Source organism: Eumetopias jubatus, unplaced genomic scaffold, assembly GCF_037043125.1.
Source record: "Eumetopias jubatus isolate StellerSeaLion01/CBP00866 unplaced genomic scaffold, mEumJub1_p1.0 scaffold_5, whole genome shotgun sequence".
Taxonomy (NCBI): Eukaryota; Metazoa; Chordata; class Mammalia; order Carnivora; family Otariidae; genus Eumetopias; species Eumetopias jubatus.
In genome coordinates, this window is record NW_028274811.1 from 77,621,800 (window position 1) to 77,635,140 (window position 13,341).

The window sequence follows — 13,341 nt, forward strand, 5'->3', positions numbered from 1 at the left end:
ATCACAGATCTGTACTTCTGAAACAAATAACGCAACATATTTTAAGAAAAAAGAAAAAGAAGAAGATAGCAGGAGAGGAAGAATGAAGGGGAGTAAGTCAGAGGGGGAGACGAACCATGAGAGACGATGGACTCTGAAAAACAAACTGAAGGGTTCTGGAGGGGAGGAGGGTGGGGGGATGGGTTAGCCTGGTGATGGGTATTAAAGAAGGCACATTCTGCATGGAGCACTGGGTGTTATGAACAAACAATGAATCATGGAACAGTACACCAAAACAAATTATGTAATATATGGTGATTAACATAACAATAAAAAATTAAAAAAAAAACTAATGATGTAATGTATGGTGATTAACATAATAATAAAAAATTTTTAAAAAATAAAAAAAAGCAAATTAAATTAAATTTAAAGGTGATTACTATGATCACTACAAACGAATTACATGGAGATTTAGGTAGCCATTGCCCGAAAATTGTATTTTTAAACTTTTTCCCTGAACCATAACCTCTCGGGCAAGGAATCCAATGGTCTCTTTGCTTGTCTCCAGCCCTGATAGAGACTTTAGTCTCCCCATTGTCAACAAGGATATTCTTTCTTTCTCCTTCGTGAGGAATGCAGCCTTTGTTCTCGACATTAAACGATAACTATAACATATTAAGCTCTCCCCTGTAGTGTACATGATCCTCCATAGCCATGAGGAATGCTAGCTTTAGAGTCTCGAAGACCCGGGTTTAAATCCTACCTCTGTTACTCCCTAGCATGTGACCATGGACAAAGACTACGATCTCAGATCTCTAGTTTCTTTGTTTATAAAAGTGGGTTACTATGGTCCTTACCAAATGTGGGGGTTACATAAAGGAGAGAGAAGCCCCGTGGTACGTATTATCTATTCATTAAAATTGCTACTTTTCTCATCTGTCTCTGCCCACAACACTCTTGTGATGTAGATGTTATTATCATCACTTCATTGACAAGGAAACTGAGGAACACAGCCAGCACATGGCAGGACCAGGCTAGATCACATGTATCTGCTGCTGCACATTGCAGCTGATTTCTTTTCAGTCAGTAATGGTAGCAGATCACCCTCTCTCTCAAGACTGACTCGCAAGAACAGAGAGGAAGAGGGCTCATTAGCCTAGAACTTCTTCAAGAAGAACCCCTCTGAAGCGAAACTCGAGTGAGCATAGGGAAAGAACGCTTTGTCTCAAGTGTCAGGACTTGGCAACAACCCAATACCCCTTTGATCCTGGTTGCTCAGAAAACCCAAGGGGGCACAGGATCACATATTCAAATTAATTCCCAGGATATTTACATATATACATTTATATTTATATTTGTATATAATATATATTTATATATTATTATAATATATAGTTTCTGAAGGCGGTATTTATCAACTAAATTTTAAACTCTAGCAATTCTACTGATACAATTACTAATAAAATAAATAACATGGATTGACTGGCTAAACTCAAGGCTCAGGGATTTAGCAATACAGAGACTTACAAAGCAGGATAGCTTTTATGTTACATTTATGGAGAGCGGCTCCAGTAGCAGCTGTTCTTTAGAAATCTATCTGGGAGGACAGACTAAAAACATGGCACAATTTTCTGTGATGCTAAACCTAGTTATATCTTTAATAAAATTATTTTTAAGTAAAATGGATTAAGGTTAAACAGATTGTGTTATACCTCCCCTTCTAAGCAACATTCAAATTCATTCTTTCTCTTGGGTATGAAAATGCAGACCCTGCATACACTTATTTTTAAAACTAGTTCTAAAAGAATAAATAAAATTTAAAAAAATGGTCTCTGACGATAAATTTGACAGCTTCCCTAAAAGAGAAATATCCTTTCTCCATATATGATCCAGATATCGTAATAAGAAGGTGAATATGATGTAATAAACATGTGCTTGTTACTATGATGTCAGGCAGTCCTGAGCTAAAATTCTGGTGTTATGACTTGTTTAAACTCTCTAAGCTTCCATTCCTGCATTTTAAAAATGATAATAATATAATTAACTCATAAGGTTGTTGCAGAGATTAAATGGATAATGTCTTAATATAGAATTAGCAGATAGTGATCATCCTATATTATCTGCTATTAGTTGTTGTAGGCGTAATAAGATGGCGGAAATATTTTCATTTAAAATACTCTTCACGGGGCACCTGAGTGGCTCAGTCGGTTAAGTATCCGACTCTTGATTTGGGCTCAGGTCAAGATCTCAGGGTCATGGGATCAAGCCATCCTGTGGGCTCCGTGCTTAGCAGGGAGTCTGCTCAAGATTCTCTCTCTCCCTCTCCCTTTGCCCCTCCCCCCCAAAAATAAATAAAACCTAAAAAAATAAAATAAAATAAAATAGTCTTCACAGTTTGTGATTCTAGGTAAAGAAAGATTAAGATTTCCTCAAAACCTCAGCACTAAAGAATTCCAGATCCACCCTCTCAGAAGTCTGAATGGGGCTCACCCCTACTCATCTCCAGGTCTGCATTTCCAGTGTAAGGCTCATTTTGTCAGTTGTAGCACTGCCACTTTGGTCTCTCTTTGTTCTATATCCATCACTCTTAATAAAGAGGAAATTAAACAAAAACAAACAAACAAAAAATGCCAGGTTAGAAAATGCTAGCTGGAGCATCTGGGTGGCTCAGTTAGTTAAGCAACTGCCTTCGGCTCAGGTCATGATCCTGGAGTCTCAGGATCGAGTCCCACATCGGGCTCCCTGCTCAGCAGGGAGTCTGCTTCTCCCTCTGACTCTCTTCCCTCCCGTGCTCTCTATCTCTCATTCTCTCTTTCAAATAAATAAATAAAATCTAAGGAAAAAAAAAAAGAAAATGCTAGCTGCATTGTTGTAAAGAAAGTGGTCAGTGAAAGCCACATCCAGAGCATTTCTAGCTTACCAAAACAAAGTAAAATAGAAGCTACAGCCTACATGGAGGACATATTAAGCGCAAACAAATTAGTCAGTGGGAGAGAGTACCCGCCTGCCCTGGGCATGCGACTGGGCATTGTATATTTGTTATACATTTTAATCCCACAGGAAGGTTCTGGTATCCTTTTAACAAATAATGGAGATAATGAGAGACAGGTGGAGGCTATGGAGGACAAAGGATACACAATGGCAGAGAAAGCATCCTAACCGGTCTTTCCTGACTCCACTGATCAAATTCTTTCTTCTATACCAAGCTGCAAATTTTCTGAAAATGGTAACTGACAGTTTTCTTTAGATGGAAGAACTTTTCATTCAAAAGCTGGAAAGCTTTCAGAGCAAAGGAGGATATATACTATATTTCCTATTGCAGTGCATAAAGTGTACATTACACCTTATGAAAAATGGGAAAAGAAACCGCTCTTTAGTCATAATTACCAGGGTCTCTTATTATAATGAGAAATGCCAAGTTTATTATTGCCCTTAAACATAAGTGTGTGTATTTACTTTCAATGAAGTAAATGTGCCATTTTTGTAAGTCAAAAGATACCAAACACTGGCAGTTGTATGCCATTCAATCAAAAATATTCACATTTTATTTTATTATTTATTTAGTTTTGTTTTTGGGGTTTGACAGAAATTTAAAAATTTTTTCAAAATAAATTATATACCAGATTCATCACTTGCCAATACTTGTCACGTGATATACTTGAAAATGTGATTATACTCCTTTAGCAAACAGAAAATTGGATATGATTTTTCATAGTGAAGGTTTAATTAAAACTTTACCTTTTTATCCTAAAGGATTTTGTCTTTGTATTTGCATGTGTGTGCCTCTGTATATGTCAGCTGAGGATTTCATGGAAATGAGCAGAAGTGAAATAATATTTAGGAAGGACAATCAGGAATGTTCAACAAGGACTTGTTAGTACTTACAGAAAAGGAGATGGAAAGTATTTGTGAATGCTTGTCAATAAAAACTGTCATTTTAACTCCATTGAGATAGTCTCTTTTCCCCAGGCTGCCTTAATGTCTTAAAATACATCCTATATTAGATGAAAAAATGGAGAAAGTAATCAGTATTATTCCAAAAATAAAAACACAGAACCTAATAATAGATGTGATTGCTAGAATTTATGTGAATAAAAATTGTTGCACTTACAAGTTTATTAGGCAAAATGTCATAAGCTAAAAATATGCCTTCATGTGATTCTGCTATAAAGAAAGGAGATGGAACACATAAGTGTTCTATAGTATAATTAAATTTTTTTTTACTGGTAGTAGTATTGATATTACTGTTATATTCTAGGCAGTAGGGCATGAGGGGTAACAACACCTTTTAATTAAAAGACAGTGTAGAAAATTCTTCCCCAATTTATTGTGTCTCTTACATTTGTAAAAATCTCAAGTGAGGAACATGCTCTGTGGCACTTTACCCCTTGAACTGATCATGCTGTCTGGCAGCAGAAAATGTTTAATTATCCTCAAACTTGATCTCCTGCTTCTGCTAGATAGAACATTGTGTTCAGAGCTGGGTAAGAAGTCAGACATGTAAACAATCTATTTGCATTAGCTCTTTTTAATCTAATGTGTAATTTAACTCTTGCAGTCTCTCTTATAATACTACTGACTTTCTTAAGGGACTGGTGATGGCAGAGCCCAAGTTACCTTTCTCTACAGTCTCCACTTAACTATTGATTTTCAAATGTAGCAGGGGAGAAACTAGGTGAATTTACAGCTTCAGGATATCCAAATGCTTTATCTCACAAACAACAATATTTAGACATATGATCTAGATATTTGAAGAGGTCAGATACGAAAGAATACCAGATTTTTACTTTGGGGCACCACTCAGCTTTAGGATCAATCAGAATCATTTTACTTCACTCATTACTTACACTAAATGGGTAAAATTAAGTCTTAAGAATTAAAATATATGTCTTAGATTTATATTCACAAAAAGCTGAATTTGTTCTTCCAGCAGCTTTTCAGTCTGGATCTCTACACACAGCAGACCATGTAGACTCTTATGTTTCTTAGGAGCCTCCCCTCAGGTATCTCAGGGACCCTCACTGACAGTAAAATTACAAAAGCATATTTCACAAGAGCCATTAATAAAAATGAACAGTGACATGTTAAATTTGAGCCAGCAACTTACTGATGCAATAAGTGGGATATAAAATAAGGCAGGAGTGGTCACTCATACACTTCAGGACAAGTAAGAGAGGCCCTGGTGTTTATCTGAAGGGTTCGTTATGAGAATTGCCAGAAGATTCCTTCTAAGATGGAAATTAATATGATGATGCTAATATGAGATCTCCATTCATCTTTAACTGATAGTCATGATACCCACCTAATCAATAGAGGCAGTTTCAAATAGGACTCATATAATTATAAACATAGGAACCAAATTTAAACCATAATTTAGTTAAATAACAAAATATTTCAGGATTAATTCAACTAGAGCATGTTATACTCCAGAAGTAGAATATAAATAATCTACAGATCTCTATTTCACAAATGCAGAGAATATTATTTTTTAAATTTGATGTGGATGAATAAAAGTATAATCATCAGCTAAATGAATAACTCATTGTACTAAAAGGCAAACAAAAAACATTGCGCAAAGCAAGATAATCCATCCATCTTCCCAATGTTGTGTATTTCAAATCTTAATAGAAAACATAGTCATTCATTTGAGTATTCAAAAGTAATGTATTACTGCACCTTAAACACTGGGAATAAAGATATCTGTTTATATGTGTGTGTACATATACATACACACATACATACATACATACACTCCAGGAGCTTACTGGCCCTAAGGGTGATAGACAAGCAACCAAATACTATGATATTTCATGATGAGTAGCCTAGCTATATTATGCTATCAAACCACAGAGAGTGATCATCAAACTCAGCCTGGGAGAAGAAGGGTTTTAGGAGTTTATACTAAAACTGAGCCAGGTTAGAAAAATAAGAGTAAGTTCTAGAATGAAATGGAAACAATCTTTTAAAAGACAGCAGCATACATATTACGCTTGTTCAAATTTTATATCTTCTTCTAATAGACAACTGAGGTCAGGATTTTTTTCTATTTAACTTTTATATCTCTGATTTTATAAAATATTTTCACATAGTTGGTGTTCAATCAGGATTATTAAATGAATAAAATTAAATAAATAAGTCCATCGGATCAGTCACTGAATGTATATACAAGCAAAAACTGAAAATATATACTTAATAGGATACATGCTGAATCAAGATCAGCAACATTGGAAGAGACTGAACAGAAAAATTAAACCAAAGAAAAAGGATGATATGCTAAATAAAACTGACTTATGAGAAGTGATGTTGACATATGTCAAAAACAGGAGTTTGGAAGTACACTGAAGATTATTTGAGTTGAAATAAGAGGAGCGAGAAAGAGAAATAAAATCACAATAGAGGACTAAGCTGGAGGGACTATGTATGTGCTATATTTCTGCTATTGATGAGAAACCTGTGATAGCATCACATCAGTGTTGAGCAACTTGAAGAGACACAGAAAGAGATGGTGAGTCTCAGATGTAAGACAGACCATTTTAATTAACATATAAAAAAATTAACTGTTGGGGCACCTGGGTGGCTCAGTCGGCTAAGCACCAGACTCTTGATTTCGGCTCAGGTCAGGATCTCTGGGTCCTGAAATTGAGCCCCGGGTTGGGCTCTGTACTCAGCAGGGAGTCTGCTTAAGACTCTCTCCCCCTTTCCATCTGCCCCTCCCCTGCTTGCAGGAGTGCTCTCTCTCTCTCTCTCTCTCTCTCTCTCTCTCTCTCTCTCTCGCTAAAAATAAATAAATAAATCTTGGGATCTATTTATTTGGGGAGCTTGGGATTAGTGTTGTAACAGAAGAAAATAACAGAGAAAATATATTAATTACTTAGCTTTCATTTCTGACTATTCTTTCCAAAGAATACTCCTAATGAGGTAAAGGAGATAACAAGTGGCATTTGGTGGGGCTTGAGTGCTAAAGAATAGATGGTCTTCCAAATAAGACATGTGGATTTAAATACTTTAACTTGGGGGCAAATTATATTCTCTCAGCATTAATCTGATGGAGAGATAAGATGCCTAGACTGATGGCAGTCAACGAAGCGGACAACAGAGAATGAGAGCTAAAAATGGAAGACTGGAAATGAAGATGATCCTGATTAAACCAAAGCGTACCCTCCAAAATACAAATTTTGGGATTCCCATTATTCTCAAGGAGAATTCTGTAATGGATAATTTAAATTACTCTTCTCTTTTGAGAGGGTTGCAAATATGAAGGAAAACTAACTTGGTTTTATCTGGAGGTGGTCATAAAAAACTAATTAATTTTTAAATTCCTTTGCCCTTTCACTTCCCTGCTTGACAACATTTATTGAAATTTTTCTAGGTGCAGGCAGGAGTAAGGATCAAGAATTCTCAAAAAAGAAAAAAAAAGTGATTCATGGGAAGCACCACATTTGGGTTCAAGCAATCAATTGTAAGCATAAACAGTTTTACTTGTCTTAGAGGTGGGAGGGAACTTTTTTTTTACTTTACAATTTATATTGTTCAAAAAGGGCCACTGCTTTATTGAAAAAATTCAAAATCCTCTTCATTTTAGAATATTTGAGGTAGCTGTTTGAAATTTAGCCTGAAGAACAAAGAAATCTTCAGAGGGAGCATGACAACTCTTCCTATAGGTGGTGGTGGATTGTCATGTGGAAAAGAGACAAAAAGCAGGATCTAGGAACCAACAGGCAAAAAGTTTATATGATTCATTTAGAATGAGAACAGTACTTAATCCTCTATTACACAATCCATGCAGAAGCTAGAGACTACTTATGGATAATTTCTTGGTGAGAGTATAATGGTCAAGTTTAAATGACACTTCATGTTACTCTTAAACCTAGAATTACAATATTCTGTTAAAGTTTTGTAGTCCTTTAATAGTCCCATGTTTAAAAAGTTATTTGGAGTGAACACTGGCAATAAGTAGACTCATTTAAAAATCTTTTTATAGAAAATTAATTCAGATTTATATAATCTTTAAAAGATATAATCAAGAGACCATGTAATTGTCTATGATTTTCAAAATGGTTTATTCTTAGAACAAAGACTCATTGTTCATATTTCCTATAGGACAATTGGTTCAAACAATATGAAGAGTATTCTGCTAGAATAGACAGACTAATAGACTCCTTTTATTTTTAAGTGCTGGCTAGGCTTCAGGCAGAGGCTGTGAAGCTTTCATCACAGGAGATCTTCTATGAAGTACAGTATCACTTTTGGAGGTTTCAGAGATTCATCCCATCATCCCTGTTTCAGATGGTATATAATATGATATCGGCATGGGTTCATCCATTCCTATGGTTGTTCAAATTTTCCTCTTGTGTGTTAGAATAGTTCAGTCTCCTCCTGCTGTTGGAATAGCTTCCCCACTGGTAAATAATATTTTGCACAATTTAATTTTATGATGGTGATTAGTGCTTTATTGATTCTTTTTTGTTAAATAAGGTCAGTAACTTTTATTCTTTTGACATTAGTTATAAATGCTGGATTATTTCAAGAAATTAAATACCTATATATTCATTTTAAGTATTTTCTAATACACATCCTATGCTACTTTCAAGTGCTATTATTAAATATTATGAATAGTGTTCTCAAGAATATAGGAGATAATCTTTTCTTATTACCAAATATCATAAAAATATAACTGGAAAATTTCTCTCTGATTAACACTATCTTTACTAAATCAAGTTGAAATCACTTAGAACTATGATTCTTTTGAAAACTAAAATAGATTTTACAATTTCTTATTCTATGAAATGCACTGTTTACTACAACATTTTTCTGGTTTATTTTTATGAAATAGAAACATGTTTTAACCCAATTGGAAGTATTTAGATCAGCTGAGGGGTGAGGTGCCTGCCTTAAAATGATTTCTTAACCTCTAACAATTCCTGCTTATATCCTATTGGCAATGATGCATTACAGGCCACTGTTAGGTGTTAGAAAAGGTGGGAGGTCAGGAAACTGATCCAGACACATTGCTGCCCCACACCATAAATGGATTAATGTTAACAAGGAAGAAGAAAATGAATGTCATAAATGCAAATAATTGTCTGGCATAGAACTGAAGGGACTAAAAATTCCAAGGAAAACAAGAGTATGTGAGTTAGTATCTTGAGAGATAGGCTAGAAGAAGCGGTACCCTTAGAGAGAAGCTGTCTCATATCTAATGCTTGTAGCCATTGTGGTCAATGGTTCTCTAATTCATACCATGCTTGAACAGTAGTTCAAATACTAACTCAACTATTATTATGAACCAAAAACGCTTCAGGAAATTTCCTTGAAGAATGTCATTGCTTCAGGTACTGTTCAGCTCGTAAAGGAAATAAATACATGAAAAAAGAATAATAACATAATACCTTTGCCCTTAACAAGTTCACCCTGAAACAAGTGACAAAAGAACACAAAGCATAGTGATATAGGTACAAATAGGAATATCTATAATATTCTACAGGAATAAAAAATAAACAATTTGTTCTCCCTGGAATGGGGAAAGGTCAAATAAGTTAAGGTAGTGTGGAATCAAAGAGTGTAAGAATTTTTAAAAGGGTCAAGGTTTCACAGAATGTGGTTGGCAGAAGCCAGCCATTTTTCTAACAGATGTATGTAGACATGGTTTTATAAACTTTTTAAAAGAAACTTCAAGAGGGTAATTTCAAAAAATAGATTATATGTTCAGTGTTCACTGATCCATTAAATTGCATAGTCTCCCATATCCCATGACTTAGTTTGTCATAATTAGAATTTGAAGATATTTCTGAAAAGGCATAATATATTACCATAGTCCTAAAAATGACAACCCCATGGAGAAGATTATAGCAGAAGGCTAGCAGATGATTCAAGGGTTGTGAACTTGGTTAATAGAATAAGTCAACTTTCATACTGAAAAACATATAACACTAAATGATATCAAATGGGCATATTTGATAGCTTCTTTTTCACCTTTTAATAGTCTACCTTCATATTTCCTACATCCCAAATTGACATCCCTGAAATCAAATCTCATCATTAATTCATTTAACAATTAATACACAGAAAACAACAGGACAAAATTCTTCACAGCATCCTGTCACTGGATCCAACTTCAACGATTAGAGCTTTTGTCAGTTTTATTACTGAAAGATGTTTTTAGGTATTGCCAGCTGTACAGTAAATTAAACAGAAATTAGTGACCTACAATTACCATTCTAAAACTATTCTTACATATGAATACCCATCTCAAAGACAAAAAGGAGACAGGAAAATAAAAGAAAGGAAAAGAAATGTTTTGAAAGGCATCAAAAATAATATTAGCATAAATGTTTAATATTTTCCCCAATGTATAACCTAGGTAACATAAAAGTCAAATATGACATGATTTTTAACCAAATGTAATGGATTTTTTTTCAAAAATACTCCTGGAGACCAACTACTTAAGGAAGTATAGCTATAGTGAGCAAAAAATAAAGTTACATTGGTTAAGCTTTATTTTACCACATCCTTTGAAAGACTTGAAAAAAATGAAGCTAACCACAAACAGAGATGAACTGTATATACAACAAAAACATTTGGTTAAAATAAGGAACTAAGATTTCTGAGAATGATAAATGTGTTTTCACTTTAATAATAATTTTTTAATAAATTGATTTACTCAGAGCTTTAATGTGACAATTTTTACAACTATGGGGCACATGAAAATAAAAATGATCCAAATATTTTGCATTGAGGAGAAATCCTATTGCCATCTGCATTATACACTCCCATTTTCTTAGATATTTTTGAGAATAGCACAAGACTTAATAGGAGCTATTAATTTTTTTTTAGATTTTATCTACTTATTTGAAAAGAGAGAGATGGTGCCCAAGCAGGGAGAGTAGCAGAGGGAGAGGGAGAAGCAGGCCCCACGCTGAGCAAGGAACCTGATACAGGACTCAATCCAGCTTTTCCAAATTTTATTTATTTATAATAAATGTCATAATGTAATATACTCTATCATAAATCAAATATTAAGCTAACTTTGAAATTCAGTTTTTAGTTAGCTGGAATTATTAGTTTTTAGTTAGCTTGAATTATTATTAGTTGAAAATGAGAAATTAACAGTTATGTTTGTGAAGATTTCTTTTAATACTAACCCTCATCCATTTTATTTTTATTTGAACACATCAGTTACCTTGGGCATATTTAATAATTCTTATAGAGGCTTTGGAAAATCTAATAAGGCTCCTTCTCTCTGTCGCTGGCCTTGCTCACTTAACCTCATCTCCATCTTCTTGAGCTTGAACAGCAGGATTTTCCATTTTACGTACAAGAAAAAATGATAGAGAGACACTTTAAAATAAAAGGCACCATTTTTAAAAAGAGTTTATTTTTCAGAGAGCGAGCGAGCACAAGCAGGGGGAGCGGCAGGCAGAAGGAGAAGCAGGTTCCCTCCTGAGCAAGGAGCTCCGTGCAGCACTTGATCCCAGAACCCTGGGATCATGACCCGAGCGGAACGCACACTTAACTGACAAAGCTACCCAGGCGTTCCTAAAAATTATTTTTGTACCAAAAGAAATGGAACAGATTATCTTGCCTTTCATGGATCCATAGGTAGCTTTATAAGTTACCCGTAATTATGATTTAAAACAATGTGTTTGCATAAATCTTTCCTTGGCTGTCTTAATGCCATTTGAATTTTAACTATGACTAAATATAGATCTATCCTATGGAACAAGTGACTTGACTTTTCTAAATCTCATTTTTTTATCTATAAAGTGGGGATGAAATTTATCTTGCAAGGTTTTTTGAAAGAGTCAGATAGGATAATAAATGTAAATCATTATAATACCTGACCTATTAAATATTAAAATGTTATTAATCTTCTCTTCTGGCAGCTAAAATCTAAGTAGCTATGTTTGTTATACATCATTTTGAATCAGTAATTAGAAACTAAATAAAAGCATATGTATTGATTTCAACAAATCAAGTATATATCATCTTTTGCAAAAAGGAAAAAGCTAGCGTCTTGATATGAATACTCTAAAAATCAGCAAATCTGACACTCAGATGATGTTTTGTTGACCCTGTAATTACACCTAGTCTAGTTCTGGGGTTCACTCTTAATTTTCTTAACTTGAAAGTTACCACAATTAATACAGCTCTCTAAAAATATTTTGTTAAAAAATAAATCTGATGGAAAATAAAGTAGTAGGAATAAAGTTGAAAGGAGACAAGAGACTGAGAGGAAAAAAATTAGTTACCTTCTGCTTCTTTTCCCTAAAAAAAAAAAATCACTTAGATAATAGATATTTTGGTGTGAGAACAAATGTGTAGGGTTTCTGCTGTTTTAAATATTTGAAATTTTATTCCCTTTTGACATAAAACAATGGAACACTCTGATAATCAATACCATACTGGAAAGTATGAGAAAACTGCTTAAACAGTATTTAGAAAGCAGTACCAATAAACCTTATTACAAGCATTAAATATCTTTACAAAGTTGGTATTAATTCATAACCTGCAATTGTCAAATGTGTATGACTTAAATGTTAAAATTCCACGTTATTTTATTTTTTTTAAAGAATTTATTTATTGGAGGAGGGAGCAAAATGGCAGAGGAGTAGGAGACCTGGATTTCGTCTGGTCTCAGGAATTCAGCTGAATAGGGATCAAACCATTCTGAACACCTACGAACTCAACAGGAAATCGAAGAAGAGAGTAGCAACAACTCTCTGAACAGAGAAGCGACCACTTACAAGAAGGTAGGACGTGCGGAGAAGTGAATCCAAGGCGTTACTCGGGAGGATAGACGGCGGGGGAGGGGGCCTCCGTCAGCGGCTTCTGGCAAGTGATAGAGCCGCAGAGCACAAAATCAGAACTTTTAGAAGTCGGCTCCGCTGAGGGACATCGCTCCAGTGGCTAAGCGAGGGGGTGGAACCCTCATGGGACAGTGTGCTCTCAGGACCCTCGGGGTCACAGAAAGACCGGGGTTGCCTGAGTGCAGCAGAGCTCTCAGGTATGGGAGCGGGGAAGCCGGGAGCAGAGATGGAGCAAGGCACGGGCTCTCAGCTTGGGGTTGCCATAAACTGTGTTCAGTGACAGTCGGGCCACTGCTCCTCAAGTAGGCACCCAACAAGCGGAGGAGCTGGGGAAACTCCCCTTCCTCCCCCGGGGAGGAGTGGCGCAGGAACGCACAGCAGGGATCTGCTGGGTTTGGAGACTCCACACCGAGTCGGGTTCCAGAGATAGAAACGCTCGGTCACAGGCCAGGTGAGTATGGAGTGTGGCCGGAGACCGGGCAGACAGGAGTGAGTGGCGCAGGAACGCACAGCAGGGATCTGCTGGGTTTGGAGACTCCACACCGAGTCGGGTTCC